Consider the following 20,557-nt stretch of genomic DNA (forward strand, 5'->3'; position numbering starts at 1 on the left):
GTTAAAATACTTTTATAAAAGGGCTTAGGGTTAGGGATTGTTTCATATTTGTGACGTGAAATTGGTTCTTGCGGCGGTATTGATCTGTAAGGGATTACAAATTGTAATCAAATAGTAATCACTGGATCATAAAAATAATAGACTTGTTGTTTGGTGCACATAGCCCAGGGATTGGGTGAACCACATTAAATCTTGGTGCCTTGTCTTCTTTTTTGTGTGATCTATTATTTTCTGTTATTGGTTATATTTGCATGTAATTGTTATTTTTGTCTGTGATTTAATCGTAACAATCTTCACATCCATCTATTCTATCTCTAAATCATATGATGCAGCAAGAGATAAAAAAAATCTAGTGGATGTCAACTTTGCAATAGGAGAGAATATTTCACCATTATCTATTCCCTCTACCTGTGAATACTCATTCATAACCAATCTAGCTTTGTACCTTTCAACACTCCCATCTGCACATAATTTCTTCTTGAACACCTATTTGCTACCAACAAGTTTTCATCCTTTAGGAAAAGGTACAAGGTCCCAAATTTTTTTTTTAATCCAATGAAGCCATCTCATCATCCATGGTCTCAATCCAAGAACTTGCATGTTCCATATCCAAAGCCTCTTTCATAGATCTAGGTTCATCAGTGTTAGTAATCAAAGAAAAGGCACAATTGGAATCTAACATAGAATGACCAAACTTTTCTAGCTTCTTTCTTCCTCTCATGGATCTCCTCAAGGGTTGAGGTTGAGGTTGTTCTCCCTCTTCTTCAGAACTATCAAAGCTACTAGAGCTCTCCTCATCACTAGACCCAACATGGTCTTTCTATTCAGTCTTCTTAGGGGTAGGAGGCAACTGAGCAACATCTTCCTTCTTTTCTTTTTCATTTGTTTGTAGCACAATAGGAGAAGATGTTAGCTCTCTAAAAATAACATTTCTGCTATACAACACCTTACTAGTCACAGGATCCCAAAGCTTGTATCCCTTCATACCAACACTGTATCTGATGAAAATACATTTGACGGCTTTTTTTTCCAACTTAGATCTTTTCTCCTTTAGAACATGTGCATAAGCTTGACAACCAAAAAAACAAAGATGTCTAATTGGAGGCTTCTTTCTAGACCACACCTCCATGGGTATCTTACAAAAAAGAGCTAATGTAGGAGATCTATTAACCAGATAGCAAGCAATAGCTACAACTTCAGCCCAAAATTTTTGTTCAAGACTAGCTCCACTAAGCATACTCCTAGCCTTCTCCATTAGTGTCCTATTCATTATTTCTGTAACTTCATTTTTTTGTGGGGTATAAGGAGTTGTTTTATGCCTCTCAATACCTTGTTCTTTATAGAATTGTTCAAACTCTACTGAGCAAAACTCACCACCATTGTCAGTTCTCACACACTTAATCTTCTTACTAGTCTGATTATCTACAAGGGCTTTAAATTCCTTGAACCGACTAAAGACTTGTGTCTTAATTTTCAAGAAATAAATCCATGTCCTTCTATTGTAATCATCTATTAAAGATACAAAAAATATAGACTTGAAGATTGAAGGAACTTTTATAGGACCAAATACATTAGAATGAATAAGATCCAAAACATTAGAAGATTTGTGAGAGCTGAAGTAAAATTGAACATGATTTTTTTTACCATAGAAACAATGTTCGTAGAAGTCAAATTCAAGATTACAATCATTTAATCCCTCAATGAGTTTCGTATCCTTCAAGGCTCTGAAACCCTTCTCACTAATGTGGCCAAATCTCATATGCCACAACATTGTCTTTTTTGCGGGAAGCTTTCCTTCCAATTGGTTTGAACCCTTCAGTACACATGTTGCAATGTTGTTGGAACCAATAACCATAGTCTTCTTTAGTGCTTGTTTAGATGGTGGGGATAAAGTGATAGCTGCTCTCTTCTTTGAAATAGAAGAACTATTGCACTAAGAAATGAATGCATCAAGCTGAAATAGAGTACCTCTCCTAGTACCTTTAGAAAGCACCATAGCTCCTCTCATCATCTTGCATTGATCTTTAGAATAAAAAAATTGCACACCTACATCATTCAACATACTTACAAATAATAGGTTTCATGCTAAACTAGGGATGTGTATTACCCCGTTGATCTACCTTACTTGTCCATTAGGGAATCTAATAGTGACCCATCCTTGTCCAACTATCTTTAGGTAAGAATCATTACCCAAGTACACCTTTCCACCATTGAAAAATTCATACTTTGAGAACCAACTTCGATGAGAGGTCATGTGTAAAGAAGCACCCGAATCTATCAACCACACATCATCAAATGCATGCACTGCCAAGGCTACAATGAAAGTATTGCCATCTTCTTGAGATCTTTCTAAACTTGAATTTAAGGCCTTCTTCTTTTTTGTTGGCTCTTTACAATATTTATGAAAGTGCCTTGTCTTATCACAGTTCCAACATTTCACCTAGGATTTTCTAAGAGTCTTTGATTTTCCACAGGATTTGGATCTACCTTTTCTAGACTAGTCATTTTTCTTCCCTCTATTATTGGATCTACCATGAACAACAAGAGCTTCCTTAGCCAAATTTGAAGAATTTCTTCACATCTTCTCAAATAAAAATGAAGACACCACATCATCCATTTTGAAAGTGACTAAAATACTTCCAAGAGCCATCACAAAATGGTCCCATGAATCTAGCAAGGAATATAATAGGTTCATACATCGATCCTCCTCCTCTATCTTGACACCAGATGATGTCAATTATGCAATCAATAAATTAAAAGCATTTTGATGAACTATAATAGATCCCCCTTCCTCCACTCTTAGAGAATACAACTTCTTCCTTAGGAACAACTTACTCACCAAAGATTTTGCCTGATACATAGACCCAAGTCATGTCCATAAACTGTTTGTGGTCTTCTCATCAAGAACATTCAGGAGAATTGAATCAGCTAAATAGAGTCTAATGAGATCCTTAGCTTTTTTATCCTTGAGATCCCAATTTTCTTGAGATATTGTTGCAAGTCTCACATCAAGTGAAGTCACCTCCCATAGGTCACAATCTTCAAGCAAGTCTTCCATCTTGAGTTTCCACAACTCAAAATTACTGCCATTAAATTTCTCCACCTCCATTTTTCTGTACGATGAACTATCCATCTCAATCTACAAGTAAGATTTAGAATGCTCTACACAAAACTCCCACTCAACTTGAGATTAGCTTAAAAAACCCTACCCAACAACTAGGATCAAAAGTTGATCAAGCTCTAATATCACTTGTAAGGAAACTTAGGTGTGGAAATGGCTTCCTACACTAATCTCTTAAGGAAAGTATTATGTAAATTCTATTCAAATCTTTACAATTTCAAATTAGATATTATGTAAAAAATAATATTGTAGTCAACCATGAATATAGAAAATAGATAGATAAATAATAACACATAAACACAAAGATATTCAGATGGGGAAAAGCCTTTTGGTAAAACAACCCCACTCCTCCAAAACTTGCACAATGTATTATCTTCAACACAAAGATTACAACACACTTGCAATGCAAGCTCTTTGAGGACATGGAAGAATTATCTTGTAGCAACCAAAAATACACTACTCACACACTCTCCTCCTCAACTATCTATAGCCCTCAAAGTGCTTATATAATGTGCTTAGGGTATCTTCCAAAGATAGCTCTTACAAGTTATAGGAATTTGTCATAACCATTTCAGTCATGATTTCTTTACACACAATTAAATCTTCCAAAAATAGTTCTTACGCATCATAGGAATTTTCCATAACCATTTTAGTCATGATCTCCTTACACAATTAAATATTCCAAAGTAAGCTCTTACACATCATAGGAATCTATCATAACCATTTCACTCATGATTTTCTTACACACAATTTAAGATGCTGACACATGCAAGTGGAGTGACACATCAACATACCAACTAGACATGTACACTCACACTTAATTACATTATTTGAAAAAAAATCATATACAAAAAAAAAAGAATAGGAATTATCCAAGGTTGAGACACCTTACTCCTAATAAGAGTCAAATAAAAAACCTATCTGTTGAGACAACAACTTATTTTCATTATGTCCTGAGTATTTAGTGAGATTAAAAGACCTAATTTGATTATACTTGCCATAGAAAATGATAGGGTGAATACTATATGATCTCGAGGAGTTGGAAAGCTTTGAGGATTCATAATTAGGAGATTGGAAATTTATTTGAGGCTTGCTAATTTTCTCTGGTGGGAATGGAATGAAGATACTTGATTTGGGACCACAGTGGCTTGGTTGTTGATGTTCCTGACCACATTTGATAAAGTTTTACCTCCTATTCTCTTTGCATTGTTTGTTGAGATTCCTAGGATTTCTACTTAAGTGTCCCCTAAATCTTTGAGGATCGTCCACTTTGCATCTAGATGTTCCAGATCCTTTTGCACACCTAGAATTGAAAATGGGTTTGATGTTTCTATAGTATAGTTGATTTTTGTAGGAGGATTGATAATGAAAGGGGTTACAACCTGACAGATTCTCCTTGACTTTTTCATCTCCTTGCTAGGGTTTCAAAATTATGGCAATAGATATGACACTGAATAGATGTTAGATTTTGAATTCTTCTCAAAATTTCCTATCTTCTTATCTTTCCAGCCTTGTTTGTATGATCAATTATCTTTTATTGCATAATTCACATTTTTTGCATAACTAATTACTACTCTACTGGCCATTTTTAAAAAAAAATTGAATTATTTTTTAGATAGATTTATTGTACTAGTTGTAGGCAATATATTCTGCTTCTCCAACTTTTCAATTAATTTACACCAATCAACATCAATTATTTATAAGCAACTAAGATATTTCTAAAGTTTTAAAATTTACTTATCAATTTCATATATTTTATTAGTTATTTTTCATCAATTTGATTGGTTGATTTGCTTTTGTGTTATAGGACCCATAATTCATTTTCTCGGCACAATTTTAGGAGATAGATTAATAAGAAAATGAATATTATTATTAAATCTATTACATTTTTTTAAAATCATCACAAAACTATATATTATATTTATATAAAAAATTAATCTCACATACATATATAATTTTAATAATATTATGATTTTATTATATTTTATCATTATAGCTTTTATACATAGACTTTTACTATTTTACTAACATTTGTAAAAATGTATTTTTAAAATTGAAATAAAATTTTAACAATTTTTTTCTAAACTATCTACTATGACTAAACGACAAGTACATGTTACTATGTGGCACTCGTTTAAGATATGTATACTAGTATATACTAGCAGTTGCATGCTATTGTGCTTGCAACAATAAGTTGATAGAAAATACATTTAATATGTTTTTTGAAAATATAATCTTGTAAATAAATTAAACTATTAATAATTTCTAATTTAAATTTAAAACTATTTAATATAAAAATTACTAATATATTTAAAATATTTAAATATATAGATATAATTAGACAACTTAAATACTATTAAATTATTCTAGAATTAAAATTGGGAAAAATTAATTCGGTCCTAGTGTATAATTTTCTAAAATCTAAAATAAATAGATGGCTCATAGTAGTTTAGGAAAAAAATATAATTCTTTACTCTGATTGGTCAAATTAATAGACTAATAGCACTTAATAGATATATTTCAAGATTGGTAATGGTAGACTTATCTTCTTTAGTTGTCTATTGTCAACGTTGTTTGGTTGGTTAGAATGATAGATGTTATTGTATGAAATTTTATGTATCTCAATTTTTTGAATTGATTTTGATGTTTTCTTATGTGTGCCTTTATAAAATAGTTCTTAATATATAATTTTAACTTATTTTTTTTATTGAAAGTACTCATGTATTTTGAATTGCTTAAATTTTTTAATTTTTTAACACAAAAATTATAAGATAATATAGTATTTCTAAATTGAAAAATTAATCTGATTGCTATTTTTTTCTCTAAAAATAAAAATTCTTAGCACACTAAAGAAACAAGTGCCATGTAGTGGCTAGTACTTGTCATTAATTAATAGTAGAAAAATTACAAAATTATATTTGTTTTAAATGATAGAGTTGTAACTTTATTTAGAATAGTAAATTACATAAATAGAGAACAATAGGTATGAATTATGGACAATCATTATGTGTCTTGCTAGAATAACACAATGAAAATAATAAATTTATTTGTTTGTACATCAATTTAATTACATTATAAAAGGACATGTCTTTGAACTCAGTAGAATAGTAAGCTTTTGGATTTTAATTTGAAATGTAATGTAAAAGAATATTTGTAAAATAAATTAATTGAAAAAATTAAAAATTAAAATAAGCGAATAATTTAAAATACTATGAAAATTAACAATTAAAAATTAAAGTAATAAATATAACTTAATATAATTATTCTTTATTTAATATTCTTAATATAATTTAGAATCAATATTCAATATTCTTAATATTTTTTATTTGCAATAAATATTTTCTAAACTTATACACTAATAATTAATTTGTTGAAATTATTTTTTATATTAAAAATTGCGGGATCAAAAAGGAACATCAAAAAGGAGGGAGGTAGAGCCTCAACCAACTAATCAAAGAACAACGAAAGAAACAATCCACCAAGAGGGACAACTATCTGAGATACAAATACATCCGAGTTGTACAAGGAGAAAGGTGAGCCAAAGTCATAGCAAAAGGAAAGCTATGGGATAGCATCTTCAAACTTATTGATCTCGGATGTCCAACCGAGGGGTCCCTCCATCCATATGGCTTTTTTTTGATTCAGCAGTTGGTGAAAGACATGAAGATTACCCGCAGAGGGGTTCTTGCTATTCTTGACCTCTTGCATGAGTTTGGCAAGGGCTTCATCAAATGCCACCTAATTGTCTATTATACTGGCTAGCTCGTAACCATTCTACATCTCGTAGATAAACATGGTAACATAACCATCTCGTAGAAATCTAAGCAACTTCCTTTTTCCCATATTTAGCACACAACAAACTTGTGAAGCAATTTTAAAATGTATGAGATTTCTATGAAATCCAGTAAGAGATCTGGTAAAACCTTGGAACTTAAAAATCATTTCTAAATTTCCATATATGCCAAAGGATGAGTGACGAGAGAATCTGCCAGAAAAAATTAGCATCTTTTCTAAGGCCCTCAATAAAACCAGAAATAATATCCAAAGTGTAAACATAATGAGTAATGCATATACCAAACATGAGCCAGATTTCTCTAGAAAAAGAGAAATCAAAAAATATATGTCTCATAGTCTTAGGAACTCTGTAGATAGAACAAATATCAAGATTAGCATGCTGGTTTCTTATGGGGAGTCTGTCCAGCAAGAGCTGCGACTTAAAACATTGAATTTTAGGCTAAATAGGAGCTTTCCAAAGTTTATCAAAAAATTTATGCTAGTCTGAGAAGGTAAAGTAGCAGTACTAAATGTCATTAAGATGGTGGGAAATAGAGGTATCATGATTAAGAAATTTGTAAATATGTTTAGCTTTGACAGAAGTGAGGAGAGTACCATCTTGCCATCTAAAGGAGAGAAATCGGTGAGAATCCACATCACTATTATGGGGAAGATTAAGCTGAGAATACGCAATTTTGATAAGATTGTAAGTACGCTTATGAGAAGCAAGAAGATCATATTGATTTGCAAGGACATCCCAGCTGATGAGCTGATTGTGCTCAAGGATGTCCATGATATACTTAACACCTTTGTTGGCCCAAACTCTAGCTGAACATCCTTTAGTCAAAGCAAGAGGTTTGCCCTGATGGAGAAGATTCCACCATAGTGAACACTCACCATGAAGAGTATAGTGATAGTCAAAGGCTAAGTTATCAATATGGTGGCAAATGTTCTCCCATGCTTTCCAAATGGAACGAAAAACCAAGGATCCCTGCATAGAAATGCGAAAGTTGCCAAAAATTAGATCACTGAGGGGTAGATGTTGCCATGATTTAGCAGGTTTAGGCACACCATTTTGAATGTTGCTTCTGAAAAGCACTTTCCAAGGCTCATTACCAATAAGGGATTAAAGGATCCATTTAGAGGCAAGAGCCATTCCTTTATGTCTTAGATCTTTCAAACCAATTCCACCTAGACCTTTCTCTAGATGGCACCAAGCCCACTTAATAGAATGGGCTTTCTTAGTACCTTTGCCATCCGACCAAAGAAAATGTCTAATGGCCTTTTGAATTTCGAAAATCTAATAGTTACTAAACATCCAAACAAAAGATTAGTAGATGCTATAGGAGGAGAGAATCTTCCGGAAAACTTGAACTGTCCCAACAAGGGAGATGAGCCTGTGATTCCATTTATTAAGTTTTCTGAAGATTTTGTCTTTTATCCATAACCACATATCCTTAAGGGAAGGGCTCACAGAAAAGGGGATACCAAGATACCTAAAAATCTTGTTAGGTACTCCCCAAGAATAAACAAATTGAGAAAGCCAATCCGGAGGAAGATCATTCCATCCTAACAAAATGGATTTAGAGTTGGAGATACGAGCTCCATAAGCTTTACCAAACATATCAAGTTTATTGCAAAGAAAAATGAAGTTATCCAGGCTAAGCTCTAAGAATAGAGAGGTGTCATAAAAAAATTGAATATTAAGAAGCTTGGAGTCATTAGAAAGAGTGATACTATGCACCTTAGGGGAAATGGTGTCATCTTTTAGGATATAATAAAGAGCATTAGAAGCAATAACAAATAGAGTAGAGGCAAGTAGGCACCCTTGCCAAATGGATCGAGATAGAGAAATAGGATTTGATAGGGTACCATTAACATCAATCATGGTAGAAGCATCTTTTAGAAGAATTTGAATATATTTACAAAATATATCAGGGAATCCAAAAGCTTTTAACATCATCAAGATGAAGTCCCATTCAACTTTGTCATGGGCCTTCTCGAAGTCGAGAAGAAGCATAGTAGCCTTCTGATGTGAAGTATTGGCCCATTCCTAGCTTCCCAGCTAGTAAGGAGATTCTCCAAGATGAATCTACCTTTAATGAATCCAGTCTGAGTGCAACAGATAAACTTGGGGACAATAGTCCCTAACCAAGAAGCCAAAAATTTTGCAAGAATTTTATAGGAAACATTAAGTAAAGTGATAGGGCACCAATTTTTAATCAAAGCTCTATCTCCCTCTTTATGGATGAGTTTTATGATACCACTATTAATAGCAGTCCCCAGAGTGCCATGCAAGAAGGCCTCAAAGTATAAATCATAGAGGTCTTTAGAGATCTAATCAACGTTGGCTTTGTAAAATTCACCAGGAATACCATCTGGACCTGGGGCTTTGTTATCTTTTAGCTTTTGGATGGCATCGACAATCTCTTGCTGGGAAACAAGCCCTTGGAGGGCATAAATATCATCCTCTGTAAGCTTCTTGGGAATAAGCTCAGAACATTTAAGTCTCATTAATTTACAATTATCATCATCTTCAGAAGTAAACAGGTTCCTATAAAATTTTTTAAAGGCTAAAGAAATATCCTAGCCTGTAAGCAACTCCTTATCATTGTCAAAGATTATGTCAATCCTCTCTTTTCTTTGTTTCTCTTTGAGCAGATTAAAAAAATATTTAGTACCTTTATCACCAAATTGAAGCCAGTGACTGCGGCTTTTGAAGAAGGCCCCTTTGTCTTTAATATGCTGATGTTTCCTGAGAGAGTTCCTAGCAAGGGACGCTTGCTTAGCAAGGATGGTAGAGTCCAGTTGAGATTGGATATTGGTTTCAGCAACAAAGAGCTGATTAGAGAGCACCTTCTCAATCCTTCTATAGTTTTTGGCTTTCATTTGGCCAAAGGTTTGAAAGATCTTAGTCTAGGAAGAGATATTTAGCTGGCATCTATCAATATGAGTCAAGGAGTTGTTTTGTAGGTCGATGAGTCTAATCATATTAATAGCAATACTGGCATCTTGGTCCTCAAGAAGAGAAGTATTAAGGATGAATCTATGGGGGGAACTACAAACTAGAAAGGTGAGGGACCTAAATTTGATCTGGGCCAAGGTGGGATAGTGATCAGATAGAGTAGCAGGAAGAATAGTAATAGGAGATCTGAGTTGATTTAGAGAAAAGGAGAAGAAATTACTGTCAGCATAAAATCTATCAAGCCTAGAGTAAATTCAGTTAAATTCTTGTTGGAAATTACACCAAGTGAAACAAAGAGACCTATTCCTAGGTATTTCTCCTTCAAGGGGATCAAAGAGATGAAAGTGATGCTAAAACTTATTCCAATGATATTTTTTAGTGTGTTTCCATTCAAAGGGGGAGCCCCCAATTTTATCTCTAGGGTTTTCAATCATATTAAAGTCGCCACCAAAAAACCAAGGAATTCTAGGGAGGGAAGTGAGCCAATCCCAAAGGATGATTTGTTCATTATAATCATTAGAAGCATATAGAGAACAAATGTCAAAGTGAGAGTTATTAATATTAAAAGTCACCCAGGCAGCTCTGTTGCAAGGAGAGATTCTAGAATTAGTGATAAATTGAGTCCACTTAGGGTTGATAAGGAGAGCAACTCCACCCTTGCCCTTGGTATGGTTAGTCACGATCTTGAAGGAATCCTTATAGATAAAGTTAAGGTTAGTATCAAGGTTGAAGACAATAGTCTTAATTTCCTATAACATCATAATATCAGACTTAGCTTGAGAATCCATGAATTTTTTCATAATAATCTTATTGTCAGGAGACTCAAGGCCTCTCACATTCCAAGAGATAATATTCATTATGAAGGCATTTTGTTGGAGCTAGTAAGGTGATAAGAATCCCCACCTTTCTTCTTGTTTTTAGAATCGAGAGGTCGACCCTTTTTTTTTTTAGCCAAACTTAATCAAAGCATCTTCATCCTCACTAATATCATCAGTAAGAAGAGCAGAGTCTTTAAGAGTCATCTTAGAGTTAGAAGGGACTGGGTTAGGCTTGGCATAAATAACCTCGATAACCCCATTATCATCAAGCTCTTTGAGGGAAGGCATAATGGGGTTGGGGGGAGTCTTTTTTGAGTTGAATTCAAGGTTAGGAGGAGGAGGAACCATTTCAGGGCTGAAACCCCTAATCTCCTCCATGGGGGAAACACTATGATGTAGGTCAATGAGGCCAGAGGGAGAAGGCAAGGGATTAGATTCAGATTGTTGGAGAGAACTAAGGGCATCAAACCTGTTACCATTAGGCAAGATAGCATGAATGTGCTCTAGGGCTAACTGTTGAGAATTTTTCTGTTGCCTTTTATGCTTCCCGACTGTCTGGAAATCATCAACGACAACTTTTTCACTAGAGGAAAAGACAATTGGACTCGGAGCCACAACATTTGAGATCTGGGGTTCAGTTTTGAGTACCAATAGAGGGTGAAGAAGAAGCACCCTTATCACTAACATTGTTTATAATCACCGTGGAGTTAATAGGGTTAATAGAGATAGTCATTGGGGAAGTCAAATTGGGAGAAATCACAGGTGTATTGGCATTTTTAGAGGTATCTAGAATTTCAATCAAGGAAGCCTTTTTCTTATTCACAATAATAGGGCAATTTTTCCTTTGATGCCCTTCTTTCTTACAAAGAAAGCAAGCGTTTAGGCCGCCTAGAATCTCAATAGGGCAAGTAAAAATGTCACAACCAATATTAAGATTTAAGCTTGGAGGGATGTCAATCCTGGGTTTGATAGAGATCAACATCCGAGCATCCAAATTAGGCACCAATCTGGATGTTTCATCTATATAGATAATTTTCCCAAAATTTTCCATTAAGTGAGGAAGAAATTTCTAGAGGAATGGGGGAAGCTCTTTAACAATAACCCACTGAGGGCATGACAAGGCAATAATTTCCTCATTAATCGCATCCTGAGACCAAGCTAGGGCACAAAAGGACATTTTGCCAATAGTCCAATACTGCCTTTTCAAGGCCTCAACCTGTGATTCACGAGTGCTGAAGAAAATGATAAACAAGCCCTTTTTAATTTGCCTATAGAATTATATTTTTAAACCCAATTTCAAGTTCCAAAAGTTATGAAACCAATTGGCCATAAATTTACGGGGAGGGCATTTATCAACATCAACATAGGAGAAGAAAATAGCAGTAAAACTTAACCTACATTTATCCATTGAAATCTCTTGCAACATCTCATCATTTGGCATAATGAAGACTTGTTCCAGGGAGTTACCAGAGCCCTTACCTTCGGTTTTGAGTTGATCGCACAGAGGAGCATGAATAAATCTCGCAGAAGAGGAGATACCATTGCTGTGAGGGGCAACTGTCTTAGCAAAGGATCTCCTTAGTAGATTTAGGGCACCGGGATCAGGGGGAAATGGCACAATAACAGGTTCGGGCTCCATAGAGAATATAAAATAACAAACAACACACAAGACAGAGAGAATTAAAATAAATTAAATTCAATTGTAGAGGGAAGGGAGAAGGTACTCTACATGGAGGAGATATCTCTCCTCCACGAAAATTCCACAGGCAGGTGAGCCAGTACAGGATCAAGATTCGGCTCAAAATTCACTCCAACTAGTTGACGGCCAGTAGGTGCAGGCGGGAGCTAAATTAAAATGTCTTGAAAAAGAAAATCGCAATTGTATCTGTTATCAGATTCGCCTACTAAAGATCACCTGCTGAAGTTCCCATTCGCCTGCTGAAGTTCCCATTTTTCTTCATTGAAATTATTCATTTATTATTATATTGTTAATCAAACTATTATTCTATTGTTAAGACTATAATATTATATATATATATATATATATATATATATATATATATATATATATATATATATATATATATATATATATATATATATATATATATATATATATATATATATATATATATATATATATATATATATATATATATTATAAAAAATATTAATAATTATTATTTTTATGTTATTATATTTATATTTTTACAGTTAAAGTTCATGAGATTGAAAATTTACTTGACATTATTATTATTAATTTTAAAATTATGATCACAAATATAATTTGGTACTTTATTCGTTAAAAATTAAAAATATCACAAAGTAAACACAAATACAAATCAAAGTATGCATACTAAGAGCCTAAAAATAGATGGATATAAATATTTAATTTTAATTTATCTCAATCCATTGTGTAAGTATAATTTGGATGCTTTTCTTCACAAATTCCAACAAAAAGAATTAATAAAAGAGAAAATCTTGAATGAATGTGAAGACTGAAAACATATACATGCAAATTTAAAACTAAGAAAACTTTTTCTTTTAGCTCAAATTAAAACTATTTTACATTTACAAATATTTTTGACACTTACTATATAATAATATAATACAATTAATTTAAAAGAAAACTTCATGTTATTAAAAATAGTTTAGATTTAGAAATATATTTTTACACTTATTAAATTTACTAATATAATACAATCAATTTAAAAGAAAACTTCCTAATACAAACATAGCTTGATTCCATGAAAAGTGTGTCAAAAAGTATTTCAACCAATAAAATTTTAGATAAATAAGATTTTTATAAAAAATATTTTTTCCTAACTATAGTTTATTTTATAGTAAATAATGATAGTCTCATTAATGACAATAGCCAATACAATAGTATTTGCCTTAAGGAATTACTAATCATTTTTTAGTGTACATTAAGTTAATAAAATCCACTTTGCCTAATTGAAAGTAATGAGATTTGAATTTTCTATTTATTCATATTACAAGAATAGATAGTTTCTATTATTGTCTATTATTATTCAAAGGTTATCCATTTGGTATTTATTGTAAATAATAGAATGTTTCTAATATTTAGTTAGTTGTTAGTTAACTATTATCTAGAATACAATATTTCTATTCTTTACAAATTATATATTCAATAAAATGCAAGATCAATTTTATGTATTATATATGCAATTTAATTTAATTTTTTTAGTAAGATCATTCTTCTTAATTAAGTAACATTCAATAGATAAACATACATTTATTTAAAAAATTGATAAAAAATAATTCTATTTTGAAGGATAAAAATTTACCATTATTAATATAACTTATATTTCAGCATAATTGATGTAGACACAATTTTTTTAAATGATTATATAATTTTTTAAAAATATTTTAAATCAATTTTTGAAAAATATCTTCAACTCTCTTTTATAATTAAAATGACAAAATATTTGTTTAAAACAAATGATTAAAGAATTTTCAAGATCATATTATATATATCATGACTCTTAAAGTTTAGTTATAAGGAATGATCCAATTAAAAACCATATCAACCATCTTTAACAGTTAATGATGATGCATGGAAAACAATGAAGCATGGTTGGTTCATCATTCTCCAAGATAGGTTTGGCTTTCTTCTCCTCGCGTGATAGACTATACAATTTGACTAGATAGTCCCCTTTTTTCTAGTTCATACAATAAAAAATATATTTTTTCATATATGTATTTTTAGTTTCCAATTATCTGATTGAGTTAGATCTAAAGAATTTATGAATGCTAAATGGAACATCTTTGAGTAATTTATTTCATCTTTATTATAGGCCCCACTATGTTTTTCACATTGAAGAGAAACTCTACTTCAAGATTATTAATCTCCCTTCTTTTGATGCCTCAATTTTCTATATAATATGCATTATTGTAATTTATGTTGTACATAGAAAAATACTTTATTCATATGTTTATAATGGAACAAAGATTAAGCACAAATATTTAAAAGCTAATCTTAAAACACTTAAAACCTTTTGAAACCCTATTCCTCAAACCACTAAAACTCTAGAACCCCAAAATACTTGCACATCGTCAATAAACTCGACAACGATCAAGAGGCTGGTAATAAGAAGCCTGCACACATTCAAAGAAGTGATACAAAAAGTTAATGATAATAAAATGAGTGCAAAAGTAAGCATACTTCATACTTAAAAATATTTTTCATAATTTTTTTAATGCTCAAATTAAGGATCAAACTGAAAGTACGGGAAAAAGATAAATCTTTAGAAGTCTCTGGCTTCCAAATAGAAATTAAAGACAAGATTAGAAATATAGAGCATGCATGATAATTAGAAAGTGAACAAAGTAAAAGTTTATTCAAAGAATATAAAATGGACAAAAACAAGTAACTTGCCAAAATGATAGTTATATTTTCTTTGGTCGAAAAAAAATTATTAACAAGAATGGCTGGTGCAAATTTGTAAAATCCTGAAGCAAACCTCCCACAAATAAGCCTATCGACTTAAATATAAAAAAGACAGTTAACTAATAATAACTTAAAAAACTTAATAAAAACAAAAACATATGAATACATAAATAACAAATAGTTACAAATAAATATAATTGCTAACAATTAAAATATAATTGCTTAACAATTAAAAACTGTTCTAATGACAGAATATTTACGACTGTCATTAAATTATGGCTCCAAATTTAAGTCCGACAGAACTAACACAATATAAAGTATATTTTAGCAAACTTGTGTTTTTGCATGTTCGTTCTCACGCGACAGAACACTCACGAAAACCATGTTGAAAATAATCAATTATTATGTGCAACCGCGATCTCTGCTCTGTATTTTGCATGCTAATCAATGTCGACTTGGATACATGTCAAGCACCACATTGCAAAACACAATATAAAAGGCTTCAGAATGCTTAGATTTCTAATATAACCCATGCCAGCCCATCTAAGAACGAGTTGAAAGACAAAAGCCAAATCAATCTACATCTATCCTTCACTAAAAAAATCGGGTATCAATGAGAAGCGTTGAATACTGCAAGAAACTGAAATAATAAAAATACAGAAAAAAGATCTCTCCCCGCAATTTGCGTGTTGAGTGCCATATATATTGCCTGCAGGCCATATCCGGCAGAGCCAGCTTTATAAGGTGGTCTTCCTTATTCTCCACTCCGCTGCTAACAATAACAATTCCCCCATCTTTCTTCATCCAATCAGTTTTGTTGCTGTTGCCGGCTAAGACTATGGAGAAAATGAGTCATTACAGATCATATACGAATGAAATCTTTTCTGATGACGAATCAGAAGTACAGTGGCCAGCTAAATATAGCAATGGGCTATATCTCGGTGCTTCCCAAGCTAAAAGAAAGAAAAGTAGATCAACAGCAGAAAATGACCAAGCTGAAGGTATGCAGAAATATCATAAGTTGCAACAGTATGATAAGAATTATAGAGACGCAGTAGTATTGCCCGAGGCTTATCAGATAAAGGCTGGTGGAGAAAAGTTTCCAGTAAGGCATCCGCAAATCAGAAGGAGAATAAATGATGAATCAGAATTAGTGAAGCCAGCTAAACATAGTAGTGGGCTAAATCTGGGTGCAGCAAGAAAGATAGCCAGATCAACAGTCACAAATTACCAAAGTGAAGGTATGTACAAATATCAAAAGCTTTCACAATATGATGATAATTATAGAGATGGAGTATTGCATGAGGGTTATGAGATAAGAGCTGGTGGAAAGAAGTTTGTAGTGAAGCACCCATCAATCATAAGAAGGATGAATGAGAGGGACCAAATTAGTAATAAGATTGAGCCCGTGAGACTCAGAAAAAGGAGATCTCTTTGCAGGAGGATGCTTTCGAGGATTTTTGTTCATTTTAAGCCAAAGAGAATGATGGAATTGGTGAGAAGTCATAGAATAAAGCTTTTATACCAAAAACTCTGCAGTTTTGTTAGCGGATTGTTTGAGCATGATGGATATAATCAGATAAGGAAGAGGAAAACCAGACAAGGAGGAGGATATCACTTGAGAAGAGTGAAGGTGAAACCCATTGTAATGGCAAAGAGAAGATGGCATATAAGAGATGAGGTCAGTAAGATATTATGGACTAACTGGGAGAAGCAGAGGAGTATATACTGGCAAAGAATAATAATGTTGAGGTTTCTTTCCATGTAATATGTTCTAGACGTTAAAGGGTAAGGTTTGGTCTGTTATTTTTAATCATATGCCTCAGTTTGTTTGTAATATATGTCGGTCAATGTTGGTGGGGACTCCAAACCACGAAGTTTGAAAATGGTGATTCAGCTTTGTACTCCTTTAATCATGCCAAACTATACAAGATTAGAGAAGATTGATGGATGCCGAATAAAAATGCTGTGGCATATGGGAAAGCTGTTAATGCAGTCTACATTGATAATAATGAGAACACTATGTAATATCACAAATCAAGTTATTAGGTCAGCATATTAAAATATTTAATAATTTTATTTTATTTTTAATTGTTAATATATTGTGATTTATATAAGCAAGAAGTCTACAACACAATAGTAAATTTTGATATATGAATGATAATATTATTTTCATACAATAATTTATATTTTTATATTCAATTTTCATGAATAAAATAATATAATACTATGAGCATAATTTTACTCTTTCAAAACTACTGATGTTTTCGATATTCTATACTTCTAACTTATGTTGTTATGCATATTTTTGAGATTACAAGTTTGGTAAGGAGGAAGAATATTGGTTTCTTAGGTTAAATATGAATTGGATGATAGTCAACTTTAAAATTATTATACAATTGTTTTTAATTTTTATAAAAATAATTGGGTCGGCTAGTTACCTACTGGCCCATAGTATCTATGTGGGTTTGTTTGTATACACAAAGTCGAACAGGTAAAATAACGTGCTAGTCAACCATGAAATCAAAAACTACAATGTTAATAAACGTCAAAAGCTTAAAATAGGAAGAAAACCATTCGCTAACTCGGACAAGCATTGATGAATGGCAAACATGTAATGAAAATTTTCTATTCTCTTGTCATTTTAGTTTATCGTTCAGAAGATACATGTTTTTTTTAACTGTATAAGCAGTTATTGATTTTAAGAGCGAATACATATATATTAGTTATATTAGTGTAAGGATTAAAAGTATGTTTTTTAGTCATATATTAGTTCTGCACGAATGAATCAATTATAGTGAAGTATTTTTACTTCATTTCAATATTTTATAAGTTTAATTTTTTTTATCAATTAAATATATTGTTAAAAATAATTTATCTCAAATATAGTTGCTCAAAGGACCCCTTTTTTCGGAACTCCATCGTGGTCTATTTTTGACAGCAACGTTGTAGAAGATTATTTTCACACATAATTGCATTCATCCAAGAAAATTAAAAGCATGATGTGTTTAGTTTTTCCATTGATGTATTGAAAACTATACTTCAAACATTTAGATTTATTATTTTTTTCAAAAAATAATTTAAAATTAAGGTCATAAAATTTTCACAAATTGATATATAAAACATATATTATTTACATTTACTATTTTTTTATTATTAAATGTCAAACTTTACATTTCTAATTATATCATATGAACATAATTTTCAGAAGAAAATATAGGTTAAACCTCTAAATTTAAGGCAACACAAGTTTCAAAATATTTATTTTTGTAGTTACAAAATTGATTATAACTAATTATAAATGTAAATGTTTGCATTTGTAAAATATATAAGAACTACATGATTTCCAATAAAATATTCTTAATAATCTACTTACACAAATTAATTGACGTCAATTTCTTTTTCTCAAGACACATACACTAATAACAATAATATGACTTGATACAAACAATTTTAAATTATTTATTTTAATAATTTTAAAATTTATTTATTTTAATAATTTTAAAATTTATTCTAACAATTTGTTAATTAATCTCAAAAATCTACTTGTATACTATAAAAGGAAATTAAAATTATATATTAAATAATTTCCCTCTAACAACAAGTACACACTACTATGTGGCACTTGTTATGTTTAGTACTTATATGTCCTTATATAAAAGTGAAAGAACTAAGAAAAATATTTTATTTTATAATTGAACTAAACAGTTTTACTTTTAATTTTCATTATTTTCATTTTTTATATAATTATGATTTTTAAGTAGAAAATAAATTATAATTAACATGAAAGAAGCCTTGACGGGAAAACATTAATAAGTCTAATATTAAATTTTCTTTTGTTGGGTGACTTCCTCACACTTCTCTTTATGTTGTACTTTGGAAAGATAGAAATGTTGTAATTTTTAGACACAACTTCATGCATATTATGTATCAATGGATACTAAAGCATGTATATTTAATAAATTGATAATGGAGATCTAGGTGCAAGCTAATAAAGTTGTGTCGGAGGTGGACCACCTTCAAGAGTTGTTGTAGCATTTGGGCAATACCCCATGTCAGTTGTCAAAGTATCGCTACATTCTTCCTCAAGGGATCAAACTTTGTCTCATGAGCACTTTGGTGGCCATAGGTCTTCCGCTTCTCACTCTTGGACCCCCAAATTTTTGGCCCCTCGCAACTCCTCTAGTGGGGCAGATGATGGGTAGAGACACTAGTCAACCTCTTATCCATGTCATGGCCCTACTCCTAGCTGACTCATGCATACTTCTCTTTTAATACCTAGTGATTCTATGTTGCTAGATGGTGATGCAAGAGCATCCAATAGTGTAAGGGCAATCATGCATCACTTCAAAATATGTTTAAAGATAGTTTTTGTTTGATGTGTTTATATTTTTGGATACCCATTTGCATGAAATAGAGAATCTGACTCTTAGATTTCCATTGTTACTTTTTTGGGTTAGTGTTTTTGTGCACCTCAGAATACATGCAAATGTAGAAAATGGGCTTGTTTGTTATAGGGCCATAATTATGAAGATTTAAAATGTGTAAGTTGGAGGTAACTTTGTAATTAAAATATTAAGCACTCTAGAAAAATAATCAAGTCAAAGGATTTCACGATGTAAAAGTTATGGTAGTTTCATGTTGCTCAGAGACCTCCTAGAAACACTTTGGAACCCCATATCAAAAGTGATGCCTCTCGGTAGTTGTACTACCCTTTTTGGAACCTTTTACTTTTGTGCAAACTTCTAATGTGACTTCTAAAAGCATTTTTTTGGCATTTTCTGCCAAATGTCAAATTGTAAAATGTATTGCTAACTCAAAACCTAAGACAAACTACTTAAGGCCCATTCTTGGGGTGCAAAGGCAATTTCTGGTGGAGTTTGGGAGAAGGTTTCATGAGAAGGGAATTTCTCCATAATTTGATAATATTGTAGTCCATAGGGTATCTAGCTAGCTCTATTTCTTTTTTGTAATGCATGTAGTTGCTTTTTATTTTAGATAGTATAAGTCACTTTTTTCTATTATGTTAATTTTGTCTCAATTTGTGCGCTCATTAAATGATGGTGGTGATTCCTCATTACACACTTCTTCCAAATGGTTTCCTTGCCTAACCCTTTCTATCTCACCCTCCATGAGGGAAGAAGAAGAAAAATAAAATAAAAAGAAGAAGAAGAAGAAGGGCGGTCCATTTTGTAGCTGATGTCTATCTCTAATACTTGAGTTACAAAGGATGACTACAACACCTCCCTTTGGTTCACACTACTTTAGAAACCTAATGTGACTTTCTCTAGGGTTTTCCCTTGTTTTTCTAAAGAATAGTTTTTATTTGTGTCAATGTTTCCTGCTTGCCCATGGATAAAAGAACAAATACATGTCACCTTTGAGGTTGATTTATTAGTACAATTGAATTTGAGTATTTCAAGCTAAAAATCAATTTCGGTCAAATATATAATCCAACTAGATTTATT

Source organism: Cupressus sempervirens, chromosome 3 (genome assembly GCF_028749045.1).
Source record: "Cupressus sempervirens isolate cs-2001-9-10 chromosome 3, ASM2874904v1, whole genome shotgun sequence".
Taxonomy (NCBI): Eukaryota; Viridiplantae; Streptophyta; class Pinopsida; order Cupressales; family Cupressaceae; genus Cupressus; species Cupressus sempervirens.